Source organism: Arvicanthis niloticus, chromosome 13 (assembly GCF_011762505.2).
Source record: "Arvicanthis niloticus isolate mArvNil1 chromosome 13, mArvNil1.pat.X, whole genome shotgun sequence".
Lineage (NCBI taxonomy): Eukaryota > Metazoa > Chordata > Mammalia > Rodentia > Muridae > Arvicanthis > Arvicanthis niloticus.
The window spans coordinates 25,168,224-25,186,908 of NC_047670.1; positions in this window are offsets into that span (position 1 = coordinate 25,168,224).

The window sequence follows — 18,685 nt, forward strand, 5'->3', positions numbered from 1 at the left end:
TGGATGAAAACAAATAGTTCCAATCTTGTCTCCTCTTTGCTGATGGCTTATAGAAAGTAACCAACATTACTGACTGCCATGGGACAATAAATTTGAATGTCAGAAAACAGTTTTAGTGCTCAAATAACAGAACAAAGGAGGTATAGTAGTTTTAATCATGGAAAGTGTTGGGGGCTGACTTTTAGCAGAAAGCGGCTATCAGCTTTGCAGCCATCTTGAGCCATATACCCTGACATGAGACTTGGATTATAATAGCCTACAACAGCTGAGCACACTCCGATAATCTTGGTTTAGATACCTTGGGTGTGTGAGATTAAAGGTGTGTAACTTAAGACTGTGACTTAGAAGTGTAGAGATCATATTTAGAGAAAAGACCTAAGGGCATGATTAAAGGTGTGACCAAAAGGCATGGCTTAGAAGTGAGGCATATAAAAGGCAGAGGCAGACTGTAGAGAATCAGACAGAGATCAGAGAATCAGACAGAGGAGACAGAGAATCAGACACTTAGGAGAGAATAAGACACTTTTAGGAGACACTTCAGAGAGTACAACTTGGAACTAGGAGTTAGTTATTAGGCATTAGGTAGCAGGCACTTGGAAGAAGTAACTTGGAGAAAGAACTTGGAGGCACTAGGAACTAGGACTAGGGACTAGGAATTAGGAACTCAAGACTCAGGACTTGAACTAGGAAGAGAGACTGAAGAATAAACAGGATTGAAACACACTCTGTCTGGTCTCCATTCCTCGTGACTACCCGCACTCTCTCTCTTGCTGAACCCCGATTGGAGCAGCATCTTGGGCTGGAATACAGTGGCCGCCCAAATGTGGGGCAGCCCAGGCCTCAGCATTTTGCTCAGGCCACGACATTTTTGGTGCCCGAAAAGGACTAGTGCGGTTCACAACATTTTTTGGCCCAAAGTGGGCCAGCTTAGGTCTCAACATTTTTGGCGCCCAACGTGGGGCCAGCTTGTTTCTGAACATTATTTTGGCACTCAACAAGAGGCAGCAAGAATGAGAGATTCAGTGAGGGACGTTACTGGAAGAAGGATCTGCTGATTGTCGCAGGAATCTGCCACATCGAGAAAGGTAAGAAAAATGGGACAAGAAGTTAGTCAACCTGAATCCAACTCTCTGTTTGGTTTGCTTTGAGAAAGGTAATGAAAATGGGACAAGAAATTAGTCAGCCTGAATTCAACTCTATGTTTTGGTTTTTTGTTTGCTGCTCACATGTGTTAATTTTCTGCTTTTGTTCTTGAATGCTGTCTTTTTTGTTCAAAATAAAAGGAAGTATAAGTTAGAATCCAAAATACAACCAAAGGTTGATGACAATTTGTCAGAGCCAGATTGTGCTGACCAAGAGAAAGAGGAAGTCAAATTTTATGACGCTGAAATGCCCCCTCCCTATGCACCTCCACCTCCAAATGCTACTGCAATGGAGATGGTGGTTATAGATCCCATAAGGGAGTTACAGGAAAAAACATCTGTTCTTAAACAACAAATAGAGTTAGAAAAAGAGGATCAGGACTTAATCAGCTACAAAAATTAAAGACAGGAAAGATGTCTCAAGAGGTAAACTGAGAAAATCCCCTGGCTCCTTGTGTTCCTCAACCAGGAGTCCAAAGACAGTCTCTGTTGTCTAGTTTAAGATTAGCCACAGATCATCCAGAGAAGGGAAATGCTGAGGCTTTCCCTGTATCAGAGACCAGAGACAATCAAGGGATTGCTTGGAGACATCACACAGGGTTTAATTTTAAAATTATTAAAAAATTTAAAAAATGCAGTATCACAATATGGTGTCACTGCTCCCTTTATTCTTGCAATTTTAGAGTCTGCCTCAGAGGAGTGGCTAACTCCTAGTGATTGAAATACGTTAACGAGAGCAGTTCTTAGTGGTGGAGACTATTTAATTGGAAATCAGAGTATCATGAGAATTGCAAAGAAACAGCTAGGAGAAACATTCAGGCAGGCAATGGTTGGTCCTTTGATGCCTTAGTAGGAGAAGGGCAATTTGCTTCTAGTGATAGCCAGGTGCAATATGACCCAGGTTTATATACTCAAATTCAAAATGCAGCCATGAAGGCTTGGCGTAAACTTCCAGTAATGGGAGACCCTGGTGCATCTTTAACAACAGTCAGGCAAGGACCTGATGAATGATTTTCTGACTTTGTTCATCGATTAATGACAACAGCAGGGAGGATTTTTGGTAATGCAGAGGCAGGTGTAGATTATGTGAAACAACTTGCATATGAAAATGCTAATCCTGCCTGCCAAGCGGCCATTAGACCTTATAGGAAAAAGACAGACCTTACGGGGTATATCAGACTCTGTTCTGACATAGGTCTGTCTTACCAACAGAGCTTAGCTATGGCAGCTGCTATGCAAGGAAAATCAGTAAGAGATTTTTTTGGCAAGTAAAGACAGAAAGGCATGTTTTAAATGTGGTAAGCCTGGACACTTTGCAAGAGATTGCAAGGTAGAAAATGAGTTAAGCCAGAGACAGCCCAGAAAACAGCCTGAGCTCTGCCTCCATTGCAAATGTGGATGGCAATTGGCTAGTGATTATAGGTCTAAACAAGACGCACAAGGTAACACCCTTTCCTATAATCAGGGAAACGTGAACAGGGGGCCAGCTCCAGGCCCCAAAACCGATGCAAGCCAAAACAGGCTTATGGAGCAGTCAGTGTCCTACCAGCAAACATCAATCCCTTTCTGAACTCAGTCTCAGTCGAGCAACACCAGGAAGCAGAGGGACTGGACCTCAGTTCTGCCACCCACACAGTATTAACCCCAGAAATGGGACCTCAGGCCTTACCCACTGAAGTGGCTTTATCAGATTCGCAATCTAACTTGGATCAGGCCATAAAGGCTCATGAGTTACATCACCTTAATTCTAATACTTTAAAAGTTATGTTTAAAAATTACCAGAGAACAAAGCTAGACAAATTGTTAAACAATGTCAATCATGTGTTAAACTTTTACCAGTTCCTCATTTTGGGTGTAAATCCAAAGGGACTGATACCAAACAGTATCTGGCAAATGGATGTTACTCATTATAATGAATTTTGGCAAGCAAAAAATATATACATGTATGTTTAGATACATACAGTGGTTTCATTTATGCAACATTACAAACTGGAGAAGCAAGCAAGCATGTGATTGCTCATATGCTTGCTACAATTGCTGTATTGAGTATGCCTAAACAGATAAAAACTGACAATGGCCCAGGTTATACAAGTTCCAGTTTCCACCAATTTTGTGGAAAAATTGGTAATACTACATAAAACAGGTATTCCATATAATCCACAGGGCCGAGGTATGGTAGAAAGGGTACACCAAACCATTAAATGTCAATTTTAAAAAATTAAAAGGGGGAATGGTACCCTACCAAAGATTGCCCAGAAATATCCTTCATCATGCACTCTTCATTTTAATTTTTTAAAAATTTGGATTCTGAAGGAAAATCTGCTGCAGATAGATTCTGGCATCCTGATACCAAAAAGAATTTTGCAACAGTCCCTCTGGAAAGACCCGTTAACTGGAACCTGGAATGGGCTAGATCCAGTGCTTATCTGGGGAAGAGGTTCTGCTTGCATATATTCCCAAACTGCAGATGCTGCATGTTGGTTGCCAGCGAGACTGATTAACAATAACAAATCCAGGGGAGAAGAAACCCCCTGAGAAGCGTATTTTTTCTTCACAAAAAACATGAAGATGCTTCACAATTGCCTTCAAACTGGAACAGATCAACGAGTAAACCTGACTTGGGAAGTTATCAGTGCTGAAGGAGACATTACCACCTGAATCTCCAGGGTGGCTCTATTGGACTCTTGATTCCCTGACTTATGATTTAGTGGGGGAACTAGATTGTTTTAGATTTAGTGGGAATTTAGATTGTTTAGACCCAGGAGAAAACCCACTACCACATTTACTATAGTTGTTTTTTGGATTTGAGATTGGCTAGAGCAGGAACAGGGATTTCCTTACTTGTTTTCTTTAGATCAAAGCTATGATCAGTTTTGTATTTCTATAGATTTAGATTCTGATATAAGACATTTATAAACAGAATAGAAGAGGCTTACACCTTTTACTCCTCTGATAGAGGGAGTTATGTGTTGCCCTTAAAAAAGAGTGTTGCTGTCATACTGACTGTTCAGGCATTGATAAGTCTCTTGTCTCTTGGGTTGATGCAGTTCAACTGACTTGATGGCTTTTGTATGACAACAGATATAAGCTATTCAAATGAAACCCACACAGGTCCGTTATTACAGGCTGGAAGTAAGGGATTGTAAAACCTCTGTCATCAAGACTAATGAGGTATATCCCCTAACTTATGCGCTAAGCCGGATAGTCAGTGACGGGTAAGAGAGCATACCGAGACCCTTGCCCCTAAAAGAAGGGAGGCCTCACCATCCTAAGACAGGAGCTCCACCAATGGCTGTTGAGTATCCAAGGATGGGAAAGGGAGGCTGGGGTCCTTTGTTCCAACCTAGGACAGGCACGGTTTCCGTAAGTTTTCCCAGCCTTCCCTTTTGAAAAAAATTTAAAAGGAAAGGCCAGCATGAAAGCTGGTCGATGGAGGATTCTTAAAATGGTTAATAAAATTCAATATTTTTCCAGAAAATTAAGTGCAAAGCCACTAAGATTTATAGTAAATCAGTAGGTCTGAAAGATGTCAAGAATTTTGTATTCATCAAATTTAATGAATTGCTCCAGTTTCCTCCATTAGAACCCAGTGACTGTCAGACTGCACAGGCTGCTTTGAATAACTAGTTACCAACATGCCTAGTACATAGGATTCCATTATTTCTTCTCCAGTAGGAACATACAGAATTTTATTTGAATGGTTGCACAGAGAAAAAGAATGCCAAAGTATGTCTGAGTACTTACAGCACTGAAATCTAATTAGCCAGATGAATTTCCCAAAGTTCAACAAAACCTTCTTCTTGAAAGGAGTATTAGATTTGCTGTCTCAAGGTGGAACCCAAGAAGATAATCAACAACATCACAAGGTGTTGCTTTCTGAGAAAAGTCTTTTATCACTCTCCAAAAAGATGTGAATATTCCCAGAAGTGTAATGAATGAATGATATAAGGGTTCTCTAGAAACCAAGGTATGGGAGAAGTCTCCTGCTGCATTTTTTAATGATAGCTCTGATGGAAGACAGAAACTGATGATAGAATAGCCTGACACCTGACTTTATCCACTGGCCATTAGTAAATAAAATTCATCTCCCTGCAATAGATAACACTGACGTACTTGCTTTATCCAGATGACATTTTTATATATGATAGAAATTCTGTGTTCTTTAACTATTGTTGGCTAAATCATTGGGTGTGTTCTTGAACCTTTTTTCTGTCAGCTATATATTAGGAAATACATATAAATTTTCAGCATGCTGTTGAATTCTGTCTTGACTTACCTTTAATTTATAGCTTAACTCCAATAAAAAATTCATGTTATTATCATAGTAAATCTTTCCAGGAACATAATTTATATCTCTAGTTGTTAGTTTATGTAGAAAATAGAACAAACCATATACTGCCAATATAAATGTGTATTGAGGCTGGCATCAAGAAAAGAAAATGGAACATATCAAAAAAATTAAGCATGGAAATCTTAGTTAATTTACAGAAGCAGGGATGAGAATGGCTGCTACCATGTGCTAATGCAGGGAAAAGCATGGGTTGTTTTTATATGGGTAATACTACTTTGATTATAAAAATGAAGCAATCAAGATAATACTATGCATATAATGAAAATATATTGCACATGAAGAGATTTGGTAGGAGAATTGATGTGCTGACATTTTCCTTTGTCTTTTATTTATTTGTTTATTTTTTATTAATCAGTCTATTCATTTACATCTCAAATGATATCCCACTTCCCAGTTAGTTCACTACAACCCCCCCATCCCACATCTGCCCTTTAGTCCCTCCACTTTAACTCTATGAAGGTACTTCCTCACCCACCCTCTTTCACAACTTTAACATTTATTTGTTTGTGCATGTACATGAACATATATGTGTAAGTGTGTATGTGTGTGTGTGTGTGAGAGTTGGTGTGTGTGTGTGTGTGTGCGTGTTTGCAGAGGGAGTAAGAGAGGGGGCAGAGAGAGTGAAGGTGAGAGAGAGAGACAGATAGACAGAACAGAGACCCAGAGACCGAGAGAGATAGAGAGAGAACACATGACATATTATACATGTGAAGGTCAGAGAGCACCTTGCAGTAGTCACTTTTCTTCATCCCTCATGTAGATATTAGAAATTAAACTTACGTTTTCAGACTTGGCAGCAACCACTTTTAGCTGTTCAACCCTCGTGTTGATGTTCTTCTCATTTTGAGGATTAGGTCCCCTATAACAATTTTCAGGAGTATTGCTTCCAGTTTGTAGGAAACATGATGCAGTTTTTGTATGGTGATATAAGCAAGTATTCTGTTTTTAGATACAGGTAATATTTTAAAGTGTAACATTATGTTATATCAAAATATGAACAATGTTATTATACAATATTTTTCTCATCTTAAAGTGTTATTTATATTTTTGTTTCAATATTTTTGATATCTCTAATACTTTCAGTAAATATTTATTCCACTTTCATAATACAGTCCCTGTTTACACCTGTGGATCTGTGTGCCATCTGCTTAGTGATTGTCTCTGAAATAAATTGACTTAGATTAGTTAATATATTATGTAGAAAATTTAATTGTAACTAAAATTTTGGTTCAAAATATCTGTGTTTTGTTTTTCCCCCACATGATACAGCCTTATTCTGATTCTGAACTAGGAAGCATAAGTTCAAATATACATGGACGGAAGGAAGCAAATGACATGAACTTCGCAGGAAGGATTAACTTCCTACTCCTTTGCTTTTTGTTTAATCCAGATTCCCAACAGATCAGATGCCAAAACAAATTTTAGGGAAGGCCATCTGTTATAGTCAATTCACTGAGTCACAAATCTATTTTGTTTAGAAATATTCTCACCCACCACTAAGAAATAAAGTTATATCAGTTATGTTGCATTCTGTACTTTGGTAATGAAATTACCTGTCACCAGGACTAAAAAGATAGCTCAATGTTTAAGAACACTTTTTGCTCTTAAAGACCTGAGCTCAATTCCTAGCATCCAGGATCTGGTGCCATCTTCTGGATTGTGCAGGGACACAGATATACATATAAATAAAAAGAATGAAATTATTAAGTTATTTCTAAAATTACTGAGTTAAAGGGGTTGTTTTCTCTAAATATATGAAACCCATTTAATAAGCTGAGAGGCTGAAAATTACATTAGATAGCTGATATCCCCTTACCCAGAAGCAGTCAACAGTAAGAGATTCTCAAGAATGAATGCTCATGAATGCCATTTTTTCTATGCTATACTCTTTACATGCTTGATTTTGTGCAGACAAATACCAATGCTAAGAGTTCTTAAGTTTGAAGACAGTGCTTTGCTCTGACCTCTGCCTCATAAAATCTTTCCACACTTCTTTGAAGTGATTCTTTATCCTTGGGAAAAATGGAGTTCCAACAAATGTTTAATTTGTGACTTATAATTCTGCAAATAATTATATTTAAATTTTAAATTTGTTTTATTTTATTATAATTTTCGATATTTGCTTCTCTATAAACTTTAACGTATTTTTAACATGTCTGTGAAGATTTGCATAGAGATTTTAGTAGAAATTCTATTGAATTTGTAGAATTATTTTGATAGGATATTCATTTTTATAGTATTTATGATATCAACCCTAATCATGTGCATAGGAGATCTCTGCATTATCTGGTGTGTGATAAGATTTATTTCTTTAAAGTTTTTATAGACATTTTCTTGTTCAGACATTACCTGTTGTCTTTCTCAGTATGTCTTTAATATATAAGAAGGTTACATGTTTTGGTAAAATACAGATGGAACATTGAACTTTACTGAAAGCATTTATTAGTTGTTGAAGATTCCTAGTAGAGTCTTTGAGGTCTGCTATACAGATGTCATCTACAAACAAAGACAATTCTTTTTTATTGTATTTTATCACATTTCTTTCCTAGTCTTGTCTTATTACTTGTTCTACTAGTTGTTTTTCTAATGATGTGATAAATACACCATGAACTAGCCCAACCTACATGCCAGTGGGGATATATCTAACAAGGGACAATTTCAGAATAAAAAAATGAGTGACACTTGAGCACACAGAGAAGTTTATTATATACAGTTGAACACCAAATTATGGTTATTGAATATAGCTGAATAAGGAGAGTGTTATATTACATGTAAATAATTAAGAAAGCAGAGTTTATGGTATAGAAATGGATCAAGGAAGTCAATTTAGCTAATTTTCGCATGAGTAGTCTCTGTCATCAAGAAGTCTTCAGACCATGAATATCCAGGTGGAGAAGCTATGGTAGACAGTTTTTACACACACTCAATATTCATACCCCACAAGGAGCTTTTGCTCTTTATCTCTAGGCCTCACCTTGGGAAGACATTGTCATTCTCAGGGGAAATTTGAGTTTGAGACTAGGGAGTACTTACCATGTCCATGCACAAGTCAACTGACCTCATTGCTTCAAAACTTTGTTCATTCAGGGCCTCCTTAGCTTCCCACAATAATCAAAGGATTGTGTGAAACAGTATATTTTGGCTTATAGTTCATGTGATATAACAATGAATCATGCTGAAGCATGATAGAAACTGACAGGTATGTTAGCAACAGCAGAAAGGTGAATCCGAATACACCATGTGAAGAGACTGAATGAGCTGAAAGAGGTGTCCACCATAGTCTCAGGCATTTGAATACGTATTCTTTGATTGGTGGTTCTATTTGGAAGGTTTGGAGGAGGTTTGGTTTTGTGGACAAATGTATATCAATGGATAAGGCTTTGTAAGTTTAAAAAATCTATTCCTCTCTTGTTCACTCTCAAATACAGAAATAGAATAGACAGTAACTTTTTTTTTTTTTTTTTTTTTTTTTTTTGAGACAGGGTTTCTCTGTGTAGCCCTGGCTGTCCTGGAACTCACTCTGTAGACCAGGCTGGCCTCGAACTCAGAAATCCGCCTGCCTCTGCCTCCAAGTGCTGGGATTAAAGGTGTGCGCCACCACTGCCTGGCCAGACAGTAACTTTCTAATTACAAATAAAATTCCAGAAATTAACATTAATGACTGGTAAGTTATATATTGTTAAATAACACCTCTGGGATAGTATGTATACCAGTCACGAGAATACTTATGCAGCTCTCAGAACAGTAGAGAAGATTAGACAGTTATTTGTCAACAAGCAAAATTTAACCAATGTTACCAGTAGACAGCCTGAGTGTTTTGGGGTTCTAGGCATCATGCTCCAGTGACTGAGGTATAAAACTGAAAACAATGAAGTAGAAAGATGAACTAGAGAGCAAAGCAAATATTCAGTATACTGCCAAGGAAATGAGTGTCCTCTTCTATGATAAGGGACAGGGTATTGTTAAGGCAACCACTCAGTTCTCTTGATTTTTCTGTTTTAGTTCACAAAGCTGTGCTGTATTAGCTTTCTGTTGACTGTAAAGGCCATTTTCCAAAATGTATGCTGTTTCTTTCACATGGATGTCCATTCATGCATGTGCACAAGATTAAATAGAGTGTTTTCCACCAAGATCAGTGGTAATAACTTGACTTGCTAAAAACCAGTTCAGACTTATCAGTCCATAAATTTGATTTCAAGTTGTGTTCTTAGACATGTATGAAAAGAAGCAGGACATTGTCAATGTGGGACTAGGAGAATAACTTTTCTTCAGATTTAATGCATTTATAGTTTCAGCCTCATAAAGGTGGTGATTGAATCTCTGGTTGCAAACAAGTTTCTAAATGCCATATAAGAAAGAAATGTTGTTTACACCCTATCCAACTGGCATACTAGGTATATCATATGTTTGCCTTCCTTGATGGCAACTGAAAACTTTGTTCTAAAACATGGAGAAGAAAGAGGCAATAAAAACAAGCAATTAAAATGTTCAACCTCTGCGGCCACCAGAAAAATGCAAATAAAAATGATACTGAGTTTCCATCTAACTCTAGTCAGAATGACTATCATCAAAAATCAAAAGACAAAAATTCTGGATGTAGAATAAATGAATATTTTATACACTTTTAACAGAAAATTAAATTAGTCTAATCACTTCAGAAATTAGTATTGTGGCTCTTTAGAAATTTAAAAATAATGATGTCATGAAAAAACCCAAAGCCAGCTATAACAAAGATAACTTCATATTCATGTTTATCATAGCATGTGACATTTAAGGATTAATTTATTGTATTTAATGCCATCTCCATATTTTTTTATTTTTAAAGAAAAGGCGTGGTTGCTCCTTTTACTTGCCTTTCCAGCTTTGTTAAAACCCAGCTGGGGCTATTTGTACTGTTTTACATCTAAGTAATCTCTCGTTCCTTCACTCTAGCTCTTTTTTCTTCCTTTCTTCCTTTTCATCTAAATATTCTTCTTTCAATATGTACTTTTTTTCTCTACTATACACATATATTTGAGTTTAATATCAGGCATAGTGATTTATTTTACTTTAGTCTTTTGCAGAAACTTTATTCTAATCCTGTGTCTCCCCATATAAATTTTAAAATAAGCTGGTCTATATCTACAAAAATCTCCCAGGGACTTTAGTGAGTATTGTACAAAGCTTGAAGATCAAACTGGAAAGACCTGATATCTTTGCTATGTTGAATCTTCAAATCCGAAGCATACTCTCTATTTCTACATAGTTTTTCTTGAATTTTTATGTGCTTTTGAAAAATTTAGAATATATAACCCATATATATCTTTTAAATTTGGTTTATCAGTATTTCAAATGAAATAATTATAAATGTTCTGATACTCAATAGTTTAAACTTCACATTCCATGTTTGAATTGTTAGAGATTTAATTATAAATCTCTTCATAAATGTATTGTTGGTCAAAATGATGCAGTGATAGGTAAAATAAGGTCTTTTAAAAAATTTTATTTAATCTTCTATTTAACACTCCAGATTTTAATCCCCCTCCCTGTCCAACCTCTGACTATTCCTCATTCTATACCTCCTCCCCAACCCCATCTCCAGAAGGATAACATCAACCCCTCACTCTCCACCCCTATCAGACCTCCGCACTCCCTGGGGCCTCTGGTCTATTGAGGGTTAGATGCATCTTCTCTGACTGAACCCAGACCCTGAAGTCCTATGCTATATATGGGTTGGGGGCCTCATATCAGCTAGTCTTTGCTGCCTGGTTGGTGGACCAGTGTCTGAGAGATCACGGGCGTCAAGGTTAATTGAGACTGCTGGTCCTACCACAGGGATGCCATCCTCCTCAGCTTATTTCATCCTTTCACTATCAACCATTGGTTCAGCAGCTTCTGTCCATTGGTTTAGTGCAAATATCTGCATCTGACTCTTTCAGCTGCTTTTGGGTCATTCTGAGGGCAGTCACGATAGTTCCTTGTTCGTGAGAGCCGCATAGCCTCAGTAATAGTGGCCAGTGCTTGGGGCCTCCCCTTGAATTGGATCCCCTATTTGGACCTGCTGCTGGACCTCCTTTTCCTGAGCCTCCTCTCAATTTCCATACCTGCGGTTCTTTTAGACAAGAACAATTATGGATCAGAGTTTTGATTTTTTTTTTTCCAGAAAATGCTGTTCATTGCTGAGAATGCTCTAATTAGCCAACTATGAAACAAAGTTTCATGCTCTCTATTTTAGTATGTGAGACCACTTAAAGCAAAAGAGGGGATAGCCCTTGGATAACCTTTAAAGTTGCTGGACATAAAGTACTTGGTTCTTCCTAAGGAAGACCCTGCAGAAAGAGACCGAAGAAAACCAATACAGGCAACAGCCATACTAGCCATACTTTAGTGGGATATAAAACTCATCACAGTTTTAATACCATTCATTTCAAGGCAGGTTATTATGTAGAAATTAATATGCAAAGTACCATATCTATTATTTGTTGAAAGACAAAATTCAGATACACTTGAAATTATTAACAGTAAGATTAGCAGGTGAGAGCTAATCAGGACAGCATGTAAACATCTCAGCTTTGTGACTTCTTTGACTCAGTAATGCATTTTTTTTTGCAGCTCTGAGAGGCTGAAACCAGCAGTTATATATGTCAAAAACTAGGGCAGAATCCTTTCCTCTTTTTTATTATTCTCTAATAAATATCCTAGTAGACCTATTCAGCAAAGTGGCTGCTATTAATATTGCAATAATATAACTAACAAAATTAAAGGTAATAAAATATTTGTATTTTTAATAAAACATAATGTCACAGTCATATTTGCAACTGAAATAAAATTAGTTGACTTACTGCATTAATATGTATTTGTGATGCTAAAATTTTAGTGCTTTAATGATAGGAATTTCAAAGTATTTTAAACAAAAGAAACCTTCCATATGAATATCATAAGGACATTATACACTAGCAGTTTTATGTAGTATCATTTTAAAGTAAATTATGATAGCCATAAGTTAAATAATTAATTAAGGGAAAACTAATAAAATGCAGCACTTTTGTTTTACTATGGAATATGAATGCAACACTTGAGAACTGAGGTTTAAAATTTGCTCATTTAACTAAAGGATACATAAGGCCTGAAACAAGCTTATCTCAAATTCATCTACTTAAGGAACCACTGTTTTGATTATCCTAGAAAAATATAATTTTATGCCAAAACAGTAAAACCAACACAATACTAAGGGCATTCATTTTCTTTTTGCTCTGTCTTGTCCTGTGTGTATAAAAATTCTCTCCTGTTTCCATTCAGTCAAATTCTAAGCAACTTCAGGTTCCTTTCAGACTTCACAAACTCATTACATTTGCATGCCTCACCTGAATTTGAGTTAGAAAGGGAAAGAAGGATTATTGCTGAGCTTGGAATACCCAAATTGCTATTTTTACTTTCATTTCAGGCTCTCAGCTTCTTGATAGTTTCTGAAAGCAACTGAGATTGCTTAGGAAAGAAGGAATGTAATCCTAAAAAGGTCTGCCTCAGAAATGCACTTCACTAACTTACCTTTGAGCAGGCTTGAGCACCATGTGTGTCCTGTCCTGTCCCTTCACCCTTTCTTCCATTAACGATAGACTGCATGCTACACTTGCATTCACATATTTAGTCACTACCCAAGAACTGAAAAGTGCAAGCTAAGTCTTTTCAAAGTATAATCTTCTGTTGCTTTAAGAAGCTAAAATGAAAGGGACTCATTCCTAGGCTCTATTACAGAAACCTATGACTGCAGATGGCTGAAAATAATCCAGCAGACAAATGTAGCAAATGGACATTGTCATTTCTCTTGAGAAATCCATAATACTCTAAGTAAGATGAAATACTAAATTCATAGTCATTCTTTTCTCTGCATTTTAAAATAATGGAGCTTAATACACACTTAAATAGTCTATAGAAAGATCTTTGACTTCAGAACTCAGTTTGTATATATAAAGAATCTTTGATTTAAGACCAAATAGAGACAAAAAAATTAAAGATCTAGAAGACCAGGAACTTGAAATTGTGGTTTCACAGTAATGACAGGGAAGCTACACCTATGATATGCCAACGTCGCTGCCAATTCAAGACCTGGAAAGTGACATAGCCTTAAACTTACACACATCTATCTATCTATCTATCTATCTATCTATCTATCTATCTATCTATCTATATGTAGCTAAAAAATAAGAATCATAGAAAAAATTAAGTGTAAATATTCAAGAAAATAGACCTGAAATCTTTTAGCACCTAGAAATAGTATTTTTCTGTAATACACTAAAATGGAAAAAAATAGTTATATTTAGAAGCTATATTAATTGCCTGTGAAGTTCATAATTGTTTTTAATATCTTAGTAGTATTAGTGTAAATGAATTACATTTTCTATTCATTCTTTGGTTGAGGGACATCTGGAACAAAAATGGAACAGAGATTGAGTGAATGGCCAGCCAATGAATGACTTACTCAACTTGAGACATGTATCCTATGGGTAAGAACCCCAAATAAAATGTATGCTCACAGTTGTTTCACTGAATATTATCTAAGAGAGTTGTTTAATTGAATATCATGTAAGAGAACTGTAACACTGAAATTCTCAGAAAAAGCTGTTCTCCATTGGGATTGGTTTGGATCATATTCCCTGTGAAATGTTGTGCATGGCCTCAAAATTTAGAGACTGAAAGGCAAATACCACTAAAGATATATACAAAGGTACTCAGAATAAACTGACAATGTCACATTTTATATTAGTTTCCCAGGATATTAATAATTATATAGTGGATATATAGCTGTATAAAGTTATATACTATATATCTTTAAAATTTGGGTAAGGTACACAGATATTAAAAATATAATTCATTTAATTGTGACAAACATTATTAACCCATGCATTAAGTATTTCCCCTGCCAAAACCTTTTTTAGAATTTAATGAAGGCATAGCATACCAATAATTATGGGACGCAATGAAAACAGTGCTAAGAGGAAAACTCATAACTTTAAGTGCCTCCAAAAGGAAACTGGAGAGAACATACACTAGCACCTTGACAGCACACCTGAAAGCTCTAGAACAAAAAGAAGCAAATGCACCCAAGAGGAGTAGATGGCAGAAAATAATCAAACTCGGGGGTAAAAATCAACCAAGTAGAAACAAAAAGAACTATACAAAAGAATCACAGCTGGTTCTTTGAGAAAATCAACAAGATAGATGAACCCTTAGCCAGACTAATCAGAAGGCAAGGGTGACAGTATCCCAATTAACAAAATTAGAAATAGAAAAGAAGACATAACAACAGAACCAAAGAAATTAAAAAAAAAAAAAAAATCACCAGATCCTACTTCAAAAGCCTTATACTCAACACAACTAGAAAATCCAGATGAAACAGACAGTTTTCTAGACAGATACTAGGTGCCAGGATCAGAAAAACCATCTAAAGTGTTCCATAACCCTAAGGAAATAGAAGCAGTCATTAAAATTCTCTCAACCAAAAAACAAACAAACAAACAAACAAAACAAAACAAAATAAAAAACCCACAACAGCAACAACAAACAAAAAAATCCAGGACCAGACAGGTTTAGTGCAGAATTCTATCAGACATCCAAAGAAGACCTAATACTAATACTCTTCAAACTATTCCACAAAATAGAAACAGAAGGAACTCTACCCAATTTGTTCCATGAAGCCACAATTACACTGATACCTAAGCCAAACAATGACAAAGAAAGAGAACTTCAGACCAATTTCCCTTATGAATATCGGTGCAACAATACTCAATAAAATTCTTGCAAACCAAATCCAAGAACACATCAAAAACAATCATCCATCATGTTCAAGTAGACTTCATTCCAGAGACTTAGGGATGGTTCAATATATAGAAACTCATCATTGTAATCTACTATATAAACCAACTCAAAGGGAAAAAAAAACAAACACATAAGCATCTCATTAGATGCTGAGACAAAAAAAAAGCATTTGACAAAATTCAACACCCCTTTAAGGTAAAAGTATTGGAGAATTGATTCTTTCATGATATTGCTCCTGCTTTGTTGTTACTACTCCAATATCCTTTTTTTTTTCCAGCTTCTAGTGGAATTTGGCTTCTTGTTTGACTTTGGTTTATTATATATATACTTTTGTGAACTTATCTATATTGTTGCATCTATTAGGTAGGATTATATGAGATATATATAACTCAAGGTTTTCCACCGGCTGAAATAAGCTTAATAATTTCTAACAACCTATAGGAAATACACTCAAGAAAAGCATCACTACTAAGAAGCTGATTCAATATGAACAGCCATGAAGGACAGGGGTGCCAACCACTCCTCATAATCAAGCCTATAAAACAAGGATCAAAACTTTCAAATACTAATTACTTGTCAAAAGAGTGGCACTTGAGTCTATCTGGCATTCAGGGTAGAAGTAAACTTCTAGCGGCATTAGGAATTATTAATTAATATTTATGTAAATTCAATTACAGTAGCCCCAAACCTTGTATTGCAGGAGACTTACAAAACACTCTCTCTTCTTATAAGGAGGCAGTCCAACAGGCCAGGACATGTACATGAAAAGGTTAAAATTCCACAGAGTAAGGTGATCAGGAAACTAGAAACAGTATAAAGCCTGCCTAAAATGAAAATTGGACAAAGATCTCTTTAGTCTTTATGTTCTTGTCCCTTAAGTATGTTCCACTTTACTTTCAGTAAACACAGACTGCCTTTTACTCTATACTCTGTGTGTGTGTGTTATCTGGGGTTTTTCAATGAACATTACTAAGATGGGGAGCTTAAAAAAATTCATACCAAGTTTCTGAGAGATATTTATACTTTGAAGTGGCACATTTCACTAAATTAATAAGCCTTTAATCATCAGAAGCTTTGTAATAAAACACACAGGAAAACAAATATTGAAGAACAATGTAAAATGTTTTTAAAAATTCCTTAAAGTAATTTACCTAAAGGCTTTGGCATTTGGAAAGCTATTTTTTTTTACTTACAATTTCAGGTCCCAGTTGCACTATTTTTATACGCTTATTTCTGGGTTTATTTAACCAAAAAGCAGAGGTGGCAGAGGATTTAGTATGAGAGTTATTCTCCTGGGCATATCTGCCAGTATTTTATTTTCCCAATACATCTTATTTTAAGATGTAGCAGCAAAAAGATTTGAAGTTCCTCTCAGTGAAATGGAGATTCTTGGGTTTTGCCACTGTGCTTTCTCGAACATCTCCATATAATCAATCACAAGAGCCTCAGCTACTGTCCCAGCACAGGCAATGCAAGAAGCCTTCTTTACCCCTAGTTGTCAGGTAAAGGACCTCGAGTAAACATGGATGAAATGAAAGTATATAACTGGATGCATAAATCACACTTTAAACATGGATAGAACAAATATTTCACTGGGTATATAATCACAGTTTAGGGCAGGCTCTACGCCAGTGCAAAATAAATTTATGAGATTTTTTTTGTTCATATTGCTATGTATAACCATTTAAAAAATCTTATTGTTCTTTTGCTTATATATTATTGGCTCTGGTTTTGTGTTTTGATGAAGGAATTTTCCCTTTGTGTGCATGTATGTGGTGTGTGTTTCATGTGCTTTTCTTTTTTTCTGATTTTGCTGTTATTATTTCTATTTTGTATATTCATTTGCAGTTCTATTTGTTTTCTTTTAAAAGCATGAGATAAACAATGTGTGGAGTTGGAGAAATCTGGAAGAACATCAGACTATGTTCTATGGGTTTTGAAGAAAAGAAAATAGGAAGTACCACTTAAACTGAAGTTTTAAATAAAAAAGTAACTATATATATATAAATCATTTTGACTCATATTTCTCCTTGTAGGAAAAAAATGATTGCTAAAACTCATCTCTTCCTATTAGATAAAATAAATTATATGCTTATCATGATTAAAAATATAGAATTTTCAATGACAATAGCATAGCAGACACACATATTTTCTCCCACACATGTCTGGCAATCTCAGTGGCCACATATTATACTAACCTATTCTCATGTAGGGGAAACCAAACTTCTCTTTTTCTTTTTTAAGAGTTATTAGTTTCACAGCCAGCAGTAAGTTAGACATCTCATCTCTAGAGAGAGGGAGGAGGTTTCTTCCTAGCTTATTACAGTTCAAAGACATGGCTGCCAGGTTCCAGAGAGAGACTCTGGCATTTATAGGTATTTATAGAAATTTTATATATAGCTATTTCTTTTTTTTTAATTTCATGTTGCATTATAAAAATTCTTACCTATGCATTTAAACCTTAATTTCTCTAATGGAACAACTGTGATCCAGGAAAATTTCTTTTTATAATAATCAAAGAGAAGATTGTTATTGACATGAAATTAACAGAGACAGGGAATAAGGGGATGCTAATTAATATTCTAATATACAGGAAAGCCTGCCCCAGGTGTGAATTGTCCAATAAAAATGATAACAATGTTGACCTGAAAAAAAAGCTAAAGTAATATAATAAATTCTGTCACAAATGCTAATAAAAAACTAATTTTGCTTCTATGACTGTTCTAATTTGGTACTGTCTGGTGACATTTTTAAGTTGTTATTGATATGTAAAGAAAGAATAATTCTATACAACATGGGCAGATCATTACCATTATTATAACTGGCAATAAGGTTATCAATTACTTTCTAATCACTGAATAGCCTGACTAAACAGTTTCTGAAGATATCAAGATCAGTAGGCAGTACCTGTAGTATGTAGGTAAAATCCTGCCCTTCGGCCGCCACTATGAAACTTTGTTTGAAATCATTGATATCACAAAAAAAATACCTTGTCTTTAAAGTAGATGAGTTTGTCGAATGCCATATGTTAACTCAGGCTTGGACAAGTGTTTCATGTTGCCAAACAAAATTCTGCAAAAATTAAACAGAAAAGCTCCAACCACATCTGAAAATAATGAAAAAAATGATAAGTCAATGGCTCTTTGGAAATAAATGCTTTTGATATGGAAAACATTAAGTCTAATAATGTTTAAAAACATAAATGTTTGCATAAAATGTCTTTCAAAACAGAAACAGAAAGCTTTATCTTAAAGTCCAGATTGTATGTGTTTCATTTCTTAAATATGTTCAAAACATAAAATACATTATTTAATATTAGAATAAGATTCTGGACTGTTAAAAAATACTAAACTAAAAACTGTATATCGATGGCTTTAATATTAATGAAAAGGGATCT